The 16,163-nt window shown below is 47.0% G+C and overlaps 1 long non-coding RNA gene across 1 annotated transcript; it reads left to right on the top strand.

The window, feature by feature from the left end:
• The first annotated feature begins 399 nt into the window (after positions 1 to 399).
• Positions 400 to 15,257, top strand: LOC138294072 (uncharacterized). Its single transcript, XR_011203168.1, has 2 exons — positions 400 to 663; positions 14,897 to 15,257. It is a non-coding gene; the product is annotated as an uncharacterized lncRNA (long non-coding RNA).
• The last annotated feature ends 906 nt before the right edge of the window (positions 15,258 to 16,163 follow it).

Below are 16,163 nucleotides of genomic sequence, written 5' to 3'. Positions count from 1 at the left end.
AGTATCTGTGAGTGTACCTGTTTTTTTATATATATAAAATTAAAATTCTGTTATCCACGTGTGCGTCCTTACATTGTGTTTGCGGTCGTCATCTGCAGCTCACCACTGCACTGCCTGCTGTTCCCACCAAGGTTTCTAGCAGTTGTCTCCCTCCGCCTTCACTCCTGATCTTTTTCTTGCCTTGTCTCTCTCGCCAGGTTCTCTCATTTTTTTGTATTCCTTTCCTCCTCTTTCTCCGACTGGATAAATCTATCTATGTTTGTAAAGATCTGTACCTATCTGACTGGCGTATTCTGAACCCTTGCATGTACTACGCATGCGCCGTGCTTTGGTCCCTCACAGCCTTGTCATTGGCGCTCTGACTGCGCATCTCCACCGCCACACTTTCACTGCTCCCACATAGCGAGGTCCCAACCTGCGCCGTCTCTCTCTGCTGTTATGGTTTTTAATCCCGGCTACTGGAATCCGCCGGTCCCCGGAGACTGCAGCCTCCTCGCCTCGGTGACAGTGAAGGATTCAAGCAGAGAGGGGAGAGTGAGCGCGGGGGAGCAGAGCAGAGAGGAACACGAGCCGGGAGACACCCGAGGGTCACAGTATGCAGGGAGGCAGGAGAGAGAAAGGGCCAAAGAAACAGAGAAAGAGAGCGACAGACCGCGAGAGAAGGTGAGCTCTCCTGTGTTAACCACGTGCATACAGAGGAGGAGTGACAGTAGAGAGAGAGAGAGGAAGAAGGAGAGAGGTTCAGAGCTAACGACATGTATACAGATGGGCACGGGGCGAAAGGACAAGAGAGGGACAGAGAGCGAGGGGAAGGGATACAGAAAGAAAAAAGAGAGAGAGAGAGAGAGAGCAAAAAAAAGGTGAGATGTTCCGTGATCCATACAGAGGGGCAAGAGGGAAAGAAAAAGAGAGCGAAAGAGGGAGAGGGAGGGAGATGTTCAAGGGTAAGGGCCTGCATACAGAGGAGAAAGAGGACAATAGATAGAGATAAAGAGAGAGATAGAGGAGAGTGAAAGAGAACAGAGGAAAAGAGATGGTCAGTGGGTGATGGCTAGAGTTGGGCGAAGAATTCCGCTCCGCTGGCGGACTTCAAGGAGATTTCCCAACTCTGTGCTCTGCGTGGAGTTACGAAAAACTCCATGAATTGACGCGGAGCAGAGTTTTTTCCCTTGCTCGCCAACGTCAAGTTGGCGAGCGTGTGTGAGAGAAATCTCTAAGTTGGTGAGCGTGAGTGAGATTTTTGAATGCACAGGGTTGCGGTAGGCTGCAACTGCCCGCGATGAGAAAGCTGACACTCGCGTTGAGGAAGCTGCCGCTCGAGTAGAAAATCTACTGTCCGTCGGCGTGATGCTGTACGCGCTGATTTTATACAGCAGGAGAAAGTCTTGCACTGAAAATCAGTGTGAACAGCACGGCCTACCCAAACTCAGCCGCTCGCCGAACTCCGCGTAGTGAGGCAGAGTTTTTTCAGCACTTTGCGGAGTTCTAGTGATAGAGTGCAAGCAGAAGGGGCGAGAGGCAGGAGCAGCAGGCACACCTAGGGGCAGGATAGAGGGGAAGAAGCAGGAGACAGAAGGGGGCATAGAAAAGTGTGAGGAGTGAGATGTGCAGGATAACAGCATGGTGTAGAGGGAGAGGGGACAGGGATTAGGAAAGAAGGAGAGCGAGAGAGACTGATAAAAGGTGCTATATGCAATGGTCACAGCATGCTTAGGTGGGGCTGGAGGAGAAAGGGTGCGCAGGGGAGGAGGCAGACACCAGGAAACAGAGACAGATGTGTCCAGGGGTAAGAGCACACATGGAGAGAGGAGAAGGTCCAGAAGAGAGGGGGGTGAGAGGGGGCTGGTGGAGGGAAGAGAGGAATAGATAAATTAAGACATGTCCAGGGCCCAGCATGCGCGTAGCAGTGTGGAGGAGCAGGTGGACAAGGAGAAGAGAAGCAGCAAGAGACAGATGCCCAGGGGCAAAGGATGCAGAAAGGAGTGATTGGCGAACGGGCGTAGATAGAGCAGAAGCGGTGACTGGTGTGAGACTAACGGGGGGAAGGGAAGTTAAAACCACATAGAAGATACAGGACCGGATAGGAGAGGTGCAAAGAAAGGATAGAGAGGCCGACAGAGGAGAGACAGAAGGAAAGGGACACACGAAAAACACGTCCACAAAGAGAGATGCAGGACAAGAAAGGAGACCCAGAAAGAGAGCACCCAGCAGGCAGAGGGAAGGAGGAACAGAGAACAAATGCAGGGACAGAGGAGAGGTGCAGGCTTAGACAGAAGGTGTCAATACATTTCTCCAGATCACACTGGTTGTAAAGAGTATATGCTACAAGTTCTGCTCACCAGCGCAGGATTCTGGGTACTGGGCCAAAATACAACTACAAGTCAGGCGTAAATTAAGCCCTAAACGTATGTGATATAATTTGCAGCAGGTAAAATTTACTAGAGTACATGTCACAGAATACGGGCAATAGGTAAATACTGGTGTAATTTGTTAGTAATTCCCCATTTCCAGGAGTGAGGTATAGAATGGTGTAATTTGCCCGCCTGCTAATTGGTGCACCAGCCATAATACTAATTAGCAGGCGTCCATTATGTTGTAGCTCAGTTCATCAGTAGTAACTGGTGAGCACTGAAAGTGGTGGGGTATAAAGACCCCCCATGAATTGCATAAAGAGCACAAGCTAAGTAAGCAAATTAGATGTCCTCAGGTGGGGGTTTCTCTTCCACTAAAGATATGATAACATGATGCCAAAGGATTCACAGTACAGCACAATCTTCAGACAAATTGTCTTTTTAAATCATAGTTTGTGATAACGCTTTCATGAGATAGTTCAGTACTTTCATGATATCATTACATATTTCAGAACTTTCATGATGTGTCAAGCAAGCCTGACACTCCCCAGATGTGCGCCCTGAGAAACATAGGAAGTGGTGCTTTTTCAGTAAAGAAGTCACAAATAGTTGCTAGAAAGCCATAGGTAATATGGGCAGTTCAAAACTTATGGTCAAGCAAAGCCATAGTAATATGGGCAGTTCAAAACTTATGGTCAAGCAAACTGCAAACTGCCCAGTCCATGGCATGTAATAATCTATATATAGCATCTTTCTTCACTTCTGCAATCGACTTTCCTTTGCTTTTCAAAGTAGATTACCTAAACTTAAATGGACTGTATAGGCCACTCAGTGCCTCAGGCTCACAACACAGAACTACTGAAAGGTTGCAGCGGCCCATAGGTTCCAACTTGAAACATCAGAGCCATTCCATCATGTGACAGAGAATTAATTGGATCAAGTTTCACACAACCGAGCCATCCATAAAGTTAAAAATATCCCAAGATGATGTAGTTAGACAGGAGCTCTATCCCTGTATATATGTATATGTGGACATATTTAAGAGTCCCTAGCACCATTCCAATGCCACATTAGCGTCATTTTGTTGGCACTAATGTTGCATTAGAATGCTAAAAACACTGCACCATGTTTACAAAGTGGTGCAACGCACGCACCTTATGCAAAGGGAGCGTTCTAACAGATTTCTCTTCGTCATTTTTTTCCTGGCACTTTTAATGCCTGTCCAGAGCAGGAGTTAAAAGGAGGCTTCCATTGGTTACAATGGGGCTCTGGGAGCTTTGCAAGATTAGCGTCAACATTTTTGAATTTACTCCTGCAAAGCGCCATTTTTGCCACTAGTCCCCTAACTACTACAAGGTGCGCCGTATATTAAATAAGGCGCACACATGGTGGCATTAGGAGAACCCTAAGGGGCGCAAGAAAAGTGGCACTGCACTGTGTGCTGCACCACGTTTCTTAAATATGCCCCATGGTATTTCTGTAGCATGAAACCAGCCAAAAGGCAGTAGAGAGCTGTACATGGTCAAAGACTAGCTCAAAGTTGGTGAGCAATAGGAGAGGAAGCTGAATTGGATAGGATTATGCATTGTAATGTGGTATTATTTGAAGTGTCTTCAACTCTTTCCTAAATTGGAGCAGCGTTGGGTCCGTCCTGACGGATACAGGGATATTGTTTCAGATCCTGGGTGCAGAGATGGAAAAGGCCTGTTATTTTGTTTTTTGTTTTTTATACTTTTTAGTCTGCAGTTGAATGGTGTCCTAGCTGCGGGTGGACTGAAAACAATCAAAGATGGTGAGCTTGTCTGCATATTAAGAGGGAGTGCTGGTTGTGATGGCTTTCTATACATTGTAGCTAGTTTTGTAATGATGTGGGCCTGCAAAGGGAGACAATGGAGTTCCATATTGATGGGGGTAATGTGATCATATTTCTTTAGGCCATGGGCGAGATGTGCTGCAGCATGTAGGATGCCCCTAAAGGGTGTCAGTGTGGGGTATGGAAAGACATAGAGTAGTGCATTACCACAATCCTGATGCAAGAGTACAAAGGCTTGAACAGCGTTTTTGAAGTCGCTTTCTGGGAGAAACGGTTTAACTTTCTTTAGAAGAGAGAGCTGGTAGCAGGCAGCCTTTGTTTTTTGGTAATGTGTTCCTTGAAGGAGAGGTTGGTATCCAGGGTAAATCTAACCTTAGTACATCAAGATCCTTCCTCCTTGCAGATCTTGAATGTTCTGTGGTTATTAATCATTCACCAGCACTCAGTAAAAATGCCCCTGGTTGAGATGATGCTACCACAGAGCACTAGTGAAGAAGATCATCCTGCTCTCCTCAGTTGATGATGTCTTCCTTTTGACATCATCCTGGCTAATACAGGGGTGCAGGGGTCACCTGCAAGACATATCTTGCAGTAACTGAAGCCTATTGGAATAGACCTGGTTAGACCTTCTCCACCTCCGATGAGGCTTTCAAGAGACATCTAACAGGCTGAATGCATGTGCTCCCTCAGGTGTGTAACTTCTTCCCAAGACCCATACGTGGTCCTGGCCAGGATGATGGACAAGCCTTTGGAACCACTGGCTTCATGTGAGATCAAATTTCTGTCATGGAAGACTTCCTTCTTGGTGGCCCTATCATAAGCTGGCACCTAATTGGCTTCAAGCCCATACATGGTTTCCATGGAGCGAGAGTTGTTCTCATGACAAATCAGTGCTTAATTGGAGCTGGTGAATGCGGTGGTGGTGGAGGGTAGAGGGGGAATTAACACTCATTTTTTAGGACATGACCTTATTTTCCATTATCAAACTTTGATCCAAATCAAGAGAGAGAAAGGCGGGGTGGGAGGAAGACAAAGACAGAAAACAATGATAAAAGAGAACCATCAAGGGTGAGATAATTGGCAGGGAGTGTATGTATGGTGGTGAGTGAAAGCAGGGGCATAGCTTGGCCAGTAAGATTGGGTGGGGTGAGCTTGAGATCTTCCAATAATGACGCTGTCATACAATGCTGGACAACAAGCAGGACACATAAGAGGAGCTTAAGTGGCAGTGGAAAGGGACAAGAATGCAGATTGGTAGAAGTACTAAGTGAGAGAAAACAATATTTTCTAAAATAATGAACATTTTTGAGGACTTTCAAAACTGAGAGAGGAAGATATTGTGTGTGTTTCTGTCTGTGTGTGTAAAAATCCCAAGTGAAATCCAACAGACACCTCACCATACCCGACTGAAAGCATCTGTACCCAAATGCTTATCACAAAATACATTTGTTGGGGGGGGGGTGTAGCAGCCCAAACAGCTCCCTGAAGCTATACCCCTGGGTGAAACAGGCATGAGGCAGAATCAAGAGTGTATATATCCTTGGTATTTCCCACCCTGACATTCGGTAGCTCTGGCCACAGGCTTCTGCTAAAAAACTTTGGGCTCCCGCACTTATTCTTTTACAAATTAAGCAGAGTGTCATCCTTCCTACCTCTCAAAAGTGCTGTCAGAGATCCACCTCAGTGATTAAGTCACCCTCCTGACAATCTCCCCATATCCCAGGCTTCCTTCCCTGGGAAGACATTACAGAATATAAGCATAGGGCATGACTTGAGCTTTTATTTCAACAGAATCTGGGCCCCACGTTTTTCTGGAAAACTATTCCTGGTTATCAGAGGCACTTATGCCAGATGTTTGACTTGCTACAAGATCATCACTGCCAGACTATAGCATTTTTATCAATCATTGCTACACTTTACATCAAGCTCAAACTCCAACTATTACCCAGGCACACTCAATGAGGGCTAAGGTTGTATCAGTGGCATTCTTAGACGTGTGTCAGTGAAACAAATCTGCTTGGTAGACATATGACCTACCCCACATGCATTATGTGAACACTACTCTTTTGGGCCTCTTACCAGATTGATAAAAGTGTTTACTAGCAGGGGCCCCCCAACATGCATTCCTAGGCCCGAGCTGTGAGATGGTGACTTCTCCTCCCTTTTATGTTGCTGTAGAAAATACGCACAAATTGAGACCGGGAATAAGCCGGAACTTGAGAGGACTAGCATTCATGATGGCTCTTACCCTCATCCTATTTGTAGGCTCTGTGGCAAAATCAAAGCCAATCTGCCACCACTCACTTATCAGTTTAAAATAATGCACAGGTTTCTCCTATTTAGGGCTGGTCTAGTTCAAAACATTATGATTTTTTGAATAATATACTCCAACAGAAGGCTTTGGGCTTAATTGGCTTATGTCTCTTTAACCATTTGCTTGAGACATTGTCAGTAACTTTTTGTATGAACTCACAGAAGTATTTTAGTCTCACCATCTTTGTGATTGCTCGGTATCCTTCCACCTCCACTGGGATGCATGAGGGACTATTTTTTGACTGAAAAGTATGTTCAAGAAGCACACACACTGAAAATTGTATTTCGGACTCATACTTTTTATACAAAGATGGCGATTCTTCTCTACTTTAGTGTCAGGTATGTGCATGAGTGCTGAAAAATGATTTGAAAAAAAACCCTTATGCAGTAAGGAAAACATAGGTATGACATAACATGAATGCATCAGTGTTTCTATTCTTTCTGTCAGTGCTATCATGGTGGCTCCTTCCTCTGCTGCTAAGATGCCTCTCACACGCAGAGTGTGCCAGGCAGCTCTCAGACTTGGCAACGAAAATAATTTCCCCATGTGAAGGCGTGGCAGGTGCTGATGTCCTGGGGTGTTTTCACACCCTTTAATGGACATCGGTTGTTCAGAGCTTCCAAAGACAAACTGGAAATCCACTCTGCAAAGGTTCCAGCTCGTTTTTTCTGCTACCATGTGATATCGGCTCCTCACCAGGTGACTGTGTGAAGCTGATTGTGTGACATACAGTGGCACATGAGTTGGCGGTCTGGACTCTTCTTTCCTGGCCTGGTGGCTCCTTTCTTCTCCTGCTGGGCCGCTGCATCATATGACCACACCTGATGCATCGGCTGTGATGCTGCCACCAGAATTCTATGGCTGTACAGTGTGCCTGGCAGTGACAAGCAATGCCAAAGGATCTGATGTGTAAATCACAACATGAGCCCGATCAATTGGCTTTAGCTATGCTTGCTTAAAGATATAATGGTGCACGTACACAATATGATTGTGGTGTGCTGTTTATGATGCACGTGTCTCCAGTGCAAAGGTCTGAAGCAAATAACCATAGAAGCAGTTTTTGTCCCTTCCTGAAGGTGGCATGGTACCTACAAGCTGTTGTTATGAGAGTAAGGAGCAAGAGCAGCAAAGACACAATAAATGTAACTAAATCTCTGTGGCTGTCCTAAAAATCTGACATTGAGTCAACAATTTTGGATCTCCAATGGATACATATGGCCTGATACACAAAGGTAAACTTACACTTCTATGTACGTTTACAATTGTTTGCTATTCACAAAGGTATTTTACGAGTAGTATCGTTATGATTGTGAAGTCTCAGCACATAAAACAATAGGGCTGTCCTATCTTTTTATGTGCGGAGACTCTGCAGTCATAAAAATACTATTTGTCAAATACCTTTGTGAATAGCAAAGAATCATAAACATACACAAAAGTGGTAGTTTACCTTTGTGGATCAGGCGCACAGCAACCCAGGAGCATATTTATATTTGTTTTACGCAAATTCAGTGCAAAACTAACTCCATATTTATACTTTGGCGCTAGACCCATCTAGCGTCAAATTTATGGAGTTAAATTCATTTTTTGGACGTGGAAACCTACTCTGCGTCAATGAGATGCAAGGTAGGCATTGCCGTGCAAAAAAAGATTCAATGGCCTTAACAGCATATTTATCCCCCCGTGCTAAAATCACGCACAGGGGCAGGAGGGGTCAAATGATGCAAAGTGTGCTGTGCACTATTATTTAACGCCTGGGGCAGGGCAGGCGTTAGGGGACCTGTGGGCCTATTTCCATGGTGGAACACCATGGAGTAAGCCCACAGGTGCCCTCCCCAGGGACACCCCCACCCACACCAGAGGGACAGCGGAGGATGGGGGTCCCCATCTCAGGTAATTATAGGTAAGTACAGGTAATTGTTTTTTTCTTAAAAGTGCCACTGGGGGCCCTGAAATGTCCCCCCTACATGGCACTGGATGCAATGGCCATGCCCAGGGGACACTGGTCCCCTGTGCTGTCCATTGGGGTGGTGGGCATGACTCCTGTCTTTTGTAAGACAGGAGTCATAAATATGGTGCCTGGCTGGTGCACAGAAATGGTGCAAGCCGGTGCTAAACGTTTTGGTGCAAAACTGTATTAGTGCAATTTTGCACTAAAAAGTATAAGTCAGGGCCCACGTTTCCCAGGTCCAGGTATGGGGAACTTGCTCAGTGCAAGTTTTTTCTTTGCGTTCTGAACATTTGTGTACTGGTTTTGTAATTGAATAAAATATGCCTACAAATTCCAGAATGCAAAGAAAAAAAATTGGATGGCAGGACCTAGTCACGCATGGACCTTGGAAACTTTTCAGGGCTGTACAACATAAGCAGCCCCGCATTCCACCTCATGCCTCATCGCTATCCATGAAAGAAGAGGTTTTGGCGACCACAAACACTTGTCTTTCAGTAATGCGACTGTAGCATAGAGTTTTTCCCCTACTGTCATCCTATGTGAGGAAAACCTTAGTCCCAGTGTTGGTTATTAGTCGTTTGGACTAGTGTAACTGCCTTAAGGCCTCTATTAAGGAGACTCTACTAAAGAAACTTCAGGTCGTTCATAATACAGCAGCCCGTCTCTTTCTGAATTTGCCATCTGGGTCGGCCTCTTCTCCTCTCCTGTGCCTATTTCACTGGCTGCCGGTCCAGAAAATAATTATTTAAAAAATCTGTTGTATAACACATGTCACTAAACTACATGGACCCAGGCTACCTCTCTTTGAAGTTTGCAACACATCAACAAGATAGATTCCTAAGATCTACAGACAAAGCTTTGCTTACTGTACCACAGATAAAAAAATCCCTCTCCGGTGGCAGATCTTTTTCTTATCTGGCCCCTCTATATTGGAATCAGTTACCTTTACACTTGCGCAAATGTACTGATCTTTTCAAATTTAGGAAGCTTCTGAAGAGAGCTGTTGGCGGTTTAACTGCTCTGTTTGAAGCCTTGTGTCTAAAGCAGCACCAAACTACCTCTCCCGGGGTGATCTGTGCGCATTATAAGCCTGTTTAACAGAAGCCTTATTAACATGCCTCTTTCATCCACCATCAGACACTCCTAGCCTATGTATGTCCCTCTTACAGGTTTGTTTACATCCCTGCTTTCTCTCTTTGTCATTGTTTTTTTTTAGTTTTTCTCTTCCTTCCTCTACCCATTTCTGTGTTTTTCTCTCTCTTGCTCTGGATCAAAGTCTGTTGTTGAAAAATATCTGGCAAGAATGAGTGCTGGTTGGTCCCACCTGCAACAACGTCTCAAATTAAGCACTGTAGCAAGAGTAATGTTCTGTTACTTACTGATAATATTCATTACCCCAATCAGGGGTCTTCCTCGTCCCAGTCCTAACAAATGAGGTAAGAGGACTGGGACGAGGAGGACCCCATGAGGGGTAAGGCTCAGTGGACAGGCAGATAAGGAGATTCAGTAGGAGAAAGCCTCTTATAAAAGGTGCTGTCGCCAGCCAGTATTAGCTGGGTAGATGGATTGACAGGCAGGGAATGAAAATTGGACAGTAATGAGTAATTACAGAGTAATGAGTGGACAGGAATGGCAAGCCAGCCATCCGCATTAACAGAATAAAAGCCTGTTTCATATTGCCTTATTTAAGCGCTGAAAATCACAGGTACTCCTGTCGCTCTGTTTAGGATACTAAGGGGCAGATTTAAGAAAAGTGGTGCTGCACCCAGTGGAACACCACTTTTCTCGTGCCCCTTAGCGCCCCCTACCGCCACCATGTGTGCACCATATTTAAAATACGGCGCACCATGGCACAGGGTAGGGGGCAATAGCATAAACATTTTTGATGCTTTTATTGTACTGTTCAGGGTTAGAGCCAAAATTGTGGCGCTAACCATGAACAGTACATAGAGTACATAGGGGCCCATTGTAACCAAGGGTGTGCCCCTTTTTATGCCTGCCCCTAGCAGGCATTAAAAGTATCCAAAAACTGACGCAGTGGAATCTCTTAGATTCCACTGTGGCATTTTTGTGCAACCCCCCTCCCATGCCTCCCCCCCCCCCCCCCCCCCCCCCCCCACCGGGGAACACCCCCTTTGCATACTATATGCATGGTGCATGTATAATTTGGTACAAAGAGTTGCAAAGGGTTACAAAGTGGCACAATGTATACATAATACCACATTAGCGTAAAGAAATGACGCTAATGTGGCGCTAGTGCTTCTTAAATCTGGGCCTAAATGTAACAACTTGGGGAGGATTAAAGGCTGGGTTGGTGCTCATTCAACGAGGCGCACAGTGGGTCTGCTTGACAAGCAGGCACGCAGACAGCCGAGCTGGCGGGCGCTGGGAGCTGCCCCACTCCTGTCTCTGCTGCCAGTGATGGGAACAGCCCCCCGCAGGTAGCTGTGATAGGCACAGACAGTGTTGCTCATTTTTTCTGTCTCTGTCAGGCCATAAGTTTGAATTAGTGTTAACAGTTCTGTTCCCCGGAGGCCGCACTTCATTTGAGTGCTCCTGTGATTTTATTCTCTCTGCCTCTCCACGGCCCTCCTCTCTTCCCTTTTTCATGGGCTTTGTTATCTGCCTGCACCCCATTCCTCTATTCCTTTCTCTTAAGCTGGATCTCTCTTGCACCACCACCACCTAAAGGGCCTTCTACCTTGCATATAGGCGGTGCCCGCCTTTTTTGGCAGCTTCTCTTCTTTTAAATGTTCTTCCCCTCTCTTTTTCCTCTTCCTTCTCTCTGCCTCTCTGCCTCTCTCTTCTCTTCTTCCATTCTTCCTTCTCTACTCTTCCCTATTTCCTTCTCTCTCCTTTCGCCTTTCCACTTCATCCTTCCCCTATCCCTTCCTCTTGCCCCTGTCATACTTCCCCGTCTTTTCTGTCCTTCTTTCCTCACCATATGTATCCTACCACTCCCTCCCCCATTGCCTCTAACTCGTTCCTTCTCCCTTTTCTCTCCTCCATTGTCCTTCTTGCTTTCTCTTTCTACTCCCATCCATCTGCCCCCCTCCTTGCTACCCCATCCTTTTCTCATTCCAGACCACCTCTGTTCACCCTCTCCATCTTGCCCCCCTCTCTTTGTGTCGAATGGTATTAGCTGTAAAAATAGTGGGATTGGGTGGATGAGTAATCCCTGGTTACTGAGCAGTAACCTTAATTACTTCGATTCCAAGTCTTCCTCGCCAGTTACTACTAGTGAGCTTGTCTCCTGTCAATAGAAAATCCAAATTCAGAAAAAACACCACACATCCCAGTTTCCCATCCCTCCAAAATGGCCAATGTGTTTTAGCCATGTTGTTCACCAGCATGCCTCCTATTCAGTACAACTAAAAGTGATGTGGAGAAGAGTGGCATGGAGTGTCGTAGAGTGTAATGGCAAAGGGTGGAATTGGGTGTTGCAAAGTGGAGTGGCAGAGAGTGTCGTATTTTGGAGTGGCTTAGTGTGGAGTTGCGTAGAGTGCCATACAGTGGAGTGGCATACAGTGGAGTGAACTGATGTCAAGTGTGTTGGCCTAGAGTGTTGTACTGTATAGTGATTTACAGTGCAGAGCATTGAGTGCAGTGGCATTGAATTCAACTGCGTACAATGCAGCATCGTAGAATGCAGTGACATAGATTAGAGTGGTCCATAGTACACTGCAGTGGTGCAGATGGAGTGGCACAGAATAAAGTGGTGCAGATTAGAGTAGAATAGCGTAGACTGCGATGGCATAGAGTGCATTGGTGTTGAGTAGAGTGGTGCAGAGTGAGGTGGCATGGAGTTGAGTGATGCAGAGGGCGGTGGTGCAGAGTAGGGTCGAGTGGCATTGAATGAGATGGCATTGTGTGGTGGTAGAGTATAGGGCCGTACGGTGCAGTGGCAGAGTGCAGTGGTGTAGAGTGGAGTAGCATAGAGTTGAGTAGTGCAGATTAGAGCGGTGTAGCGTTCAGTGGCAGAAAGTGCAGTGTTGAATAGTAGAGTATCAGACTGCAGTGGAGAAGACTGAAGTAGTGTGGCATAGACAGCAGTGGCATAGAATACAGTGATGCAGAGTTGAGTGCAGTGGTGCAGAGTGCAGTGACAGAGTGCAAATGTGGAGAGTGCATTGGCGTAGAGTGCAGTGGTTAAGAGTAGAGTGGTGTAGAGTGCAGTGGCATAGAGCAGGTGGTACAGAGTGGAGTAGAGTGACATAAATTGCAGTGGCGTAGAGTAGATTATTTCAGAGTAGAGTGAAGTGGCGTAGATGGAGTGCTGCAGGGTAGAGTGCAGTTGCAAACAGTGGCATAGAGTGTAATGATGTAAAGTGGTGTAAAGTGCAGTGGCATCGAGTGCATAGGCACAGAGTGGATTAGAGTGGCGTACAGTGGATTGGCGTAGAGTGCAGTGGCATAGAGTGGAGTGGTGCAGAGTGGAGTAGAGTGACACAGAGCGCTGTGGCAGAGTAGAGTGTTTCAGAGTAGAGTGAAGTGGCGTAGAGTGGAGTGGTGCAGTGTAGAGTGCAGTTGCATTGAGTGGCATAGAGTGTAATGGCAAAGAATAAAGTGGTGTAGAGTGCAGTGGCAAAGAGTGCAGCAGTGCATAGTAGATTAGAGTGCCATACATTGGATTGGTGTGGAGTGGAGGGGCATAGAGTTGAGTGTTAGAGTAAAGTGCATTGGCGTAGAATGTTTTGGCAGATAGTGCAGTGGCATAGAGTGTTGCAGAGTGTTGTAGAGTACGGTGGCATAGAGTGGAGTTGTTCAGAGTAGATTTGTATGGCCTAAACTGGAGTGGTATAGAGTGCACTGGCAAAAAGTGCAGGTGTGTTCAGTATAGTGGAGAAGACTGCATTGCATAGAGTAGAGTGGATACAGGGTAGAATGGAGAGGCTTAGCGTGAGGTGGCATAGACTGCAGTGGCATACAGTGGAGTGGCACAGAGTGCAGTGGCACAGAGTGATGTAAAGTGGAGTGGTGCAGAGTAGAGTGTCTTGGTGTGGAGTGGTACAGAGTAGGGTGGCGTGTCATAGAGTGGAGTATTCATGGTGTGGTAGCACAATGGCAATACAGACAACAAATTTTTAATTGAAATGACTATTACATTTCCATAGGCATACCGTTTTACTAATAAAACTATACAGTGCACAGACGAAAATATGTGGAAATTGCATCACATACTTTTATTGATTGGTTTTGATATTAAAGCATTTGTTTCCAAAACACATCAGAAATAACAAAAAATGTGCTCCATTTGTGCGTTCATAACTCTGATATATTCCGAAGTACTTACACAGTTCATTTAAATGCTGTCTTGTGCTAGAAGAAAACTCTTTCTTTCGTACTCCCAGTATCCAACAAGTTTGAATTATGAACCTAGGGCCAGATGTAGCAAAGTTTTGCGAGTCGCAAATGACCCGAATCGCTATTTGCGACTGTGCAAAATCAGAAATGGGATGCAAAAATCCCATTTCCGACTCGCAAACAGCGATGCGAGCCGTTAGCGACTCGCAAAGATTGCAACCCCATTTTGCGACCCGCAAATAGGAAGTCGCAATTTGCGAGTCGCAAACCATATGCAATTGCAACTCGCAAATTGCGACTAGTCGCAAAAAGCCCAGTTTGCATGTCCCATTTACCACCAACTCAGAGCAGGTGGTAACCATTACCAAAGTATAAAAGGAGACCCAGAAGGCATCTGGGTTACTCAAGATGGCGGAGATATACCTGATAGCAGTGAGGAGGAGAGTCTACGCAGCCCAGCAGAGGAGGAGGAGGGGCCACAGACAGGAGAAGATTTACAGAACAAGGCAGACACTCTTCCAGCAAACTGAGGAAGAGATATACGACAAATACCGCATTTGCAACATCAAAAAGCAAACCATGCATGGGGCACATTTGTGTCATGTGCCCCTACATCAGGGACAGGGTCCAGTCTATATCCTACGGCGGCCTCTGCCAGCCTGGCTGGTCCCAGGTTGTTCTTCAGTGCTCTGCCTGGTACTCCCACTCCGGAGCACCCTAGTGTCAGTGGCAGAGACACTGCTCACTGTAGAGCCCTCTTCGCTGTCCTGGGGTGTGTCCCATGTGCCCGTGGACAGATGCCGTGCCTCCATTAAATCGATCACATGTGTGATCCGGCCCAGGCCTCTAGCCACATCCCCTGCAAAGTGGCCCATTTCTACTTGGAGGCCAACTGTCCTTCTCGACAGGCCAGTGGTGTTAACTGCCAGTCTGCCAATTGATGTGGCCATCCTGTCAAGCCTCTGTAGCAGCTGACGGCCCCTGCGCCGCCCACCCTCGCACTGTGACAGTAGTCCTGCCACCAGTTCCCTCATGGACAGGGCTAGGTCCCCAGTGTTTGTGCCAATCACGTCCAATTGGGAATGGAGCTGCTGCATGCTGGCCTCATTGCTCCTCACAAAGCGGTGCAGCACCCCACTAATACGCCCTAACATATTGTTCTGCAGGCGCTGACCACGGAGCAGCTGTGCCTCGGTGTTGGTGGTAGATGGACGGCCGGACTCAGCCTGCAGCCCTGCTCTCCTGAACCTGCGTCGCTTGCGCAGCGGTGGATGCCCTGTGTGCTCTACTGTGGCACTCCTGCCTGTTGCTGGCGCAGCCTCCTGAACCACTGTTGCAGCAGGTGTTGACATCACAGGGATGGTGTTGGTCGTGCAGGTGGGAGTGGTGGCAGCTCCTGTGCTGTCCTCATGGGGCTGGCTGCTGTGGCTTGTGGTGGTGTCTTGTGGGAGACCTGTGGTACATGGGGAACAGACTGTCAGTATCTACTATCTGTTGCACACTTCCTAATAAACATTTGCCTATGAACTGCCTACTTGACTGCATTTCCCATAATGCATAATTCTGGTGTTTGCTACCCTCTAATGGAGCTATCTTGGTTGTGCATGCCCCTGTGTACATGGTGGGTGGGGGTATGGCATTGATGGGGGTACAGGCATATCACATGGTACTCACCGGTTGATGTAGTGGGCTCAGAGGTGTCCAGATCTCCTATTCCTGTCACTGCCTCCTGCTCCAGGGTCTCCTCCACCCTTTCTTCCAGGGGTGTGGGTGGTGGTACGGATGATGGTCCCCCTCCTGTGCCTCTCATATCCCAGAGCCTTTCTGCCACCCTCTCCTTGGTCCGGGAGCGGAGGTCATACCACCGTTTTTTTAATCTCTTCCACACTCCTGTGGCTCACCCCCAGGGAGTTCACTTTTTCTTGGATCTCCAGCCAGAGTTGTTTTTTGGTTGCTTCTGGCACATTGAGGGCTGCCTTTCCAAAGAGATCATCATAGTGCTGACAGCATTCTTCTGTCAGCACCTCCAGCTCCTTCTCAGAAAATGTGAGTTTTCTTTTTCTTGGTGTTTCAGCCATTGTAGCTGCTGTTCCTCCTGTTGGCTGTGCAGCAGTTTAAAATGGGTGTGGTCCTCCCTCCTCCCAGGTGTATTAGTAAACTTCCTGGCTGTGATGTCATCATCATGTGCCAGGATGTGTTTCCCGAGTGTTCTGGAGTAGTTTCTGGAGTGTTCTGCAGCACCTGCAATCAATTTACATGGTACTCGCAATTTGCGACACCCACTCGCAAATTGCGAGTTCGTTTTTTGCGCGGTCGCAAACAGCGACCTCGCAGACAGCGGACTCGCTATCTGCGTTGCGACTCTGGGTGCGAGTCGCAAATTGTACACGGACATTGTACCTGCATTCCTATTAGCGACACGCAATTTGCGAG

Source organism: Pleurodeles waltl, chromosome 4_2 (assembly GCF_031143425.1).
Source record: "Pleurodeles waltl isolate 20211129_DDA chromosome 4_2, aPleWal1.hap1.20221129, whole genome shotgun sequence".
NCBI classification, from domain to species: Eukaryota; Metazoa; Chordata; class Amphibia; order Caudata; family Salamandridae; genus Pleurodeles; species Pleurodeles waltl.
This window is presented reverse-complemented; position numbering and strand designations above follow the sequence as displayed.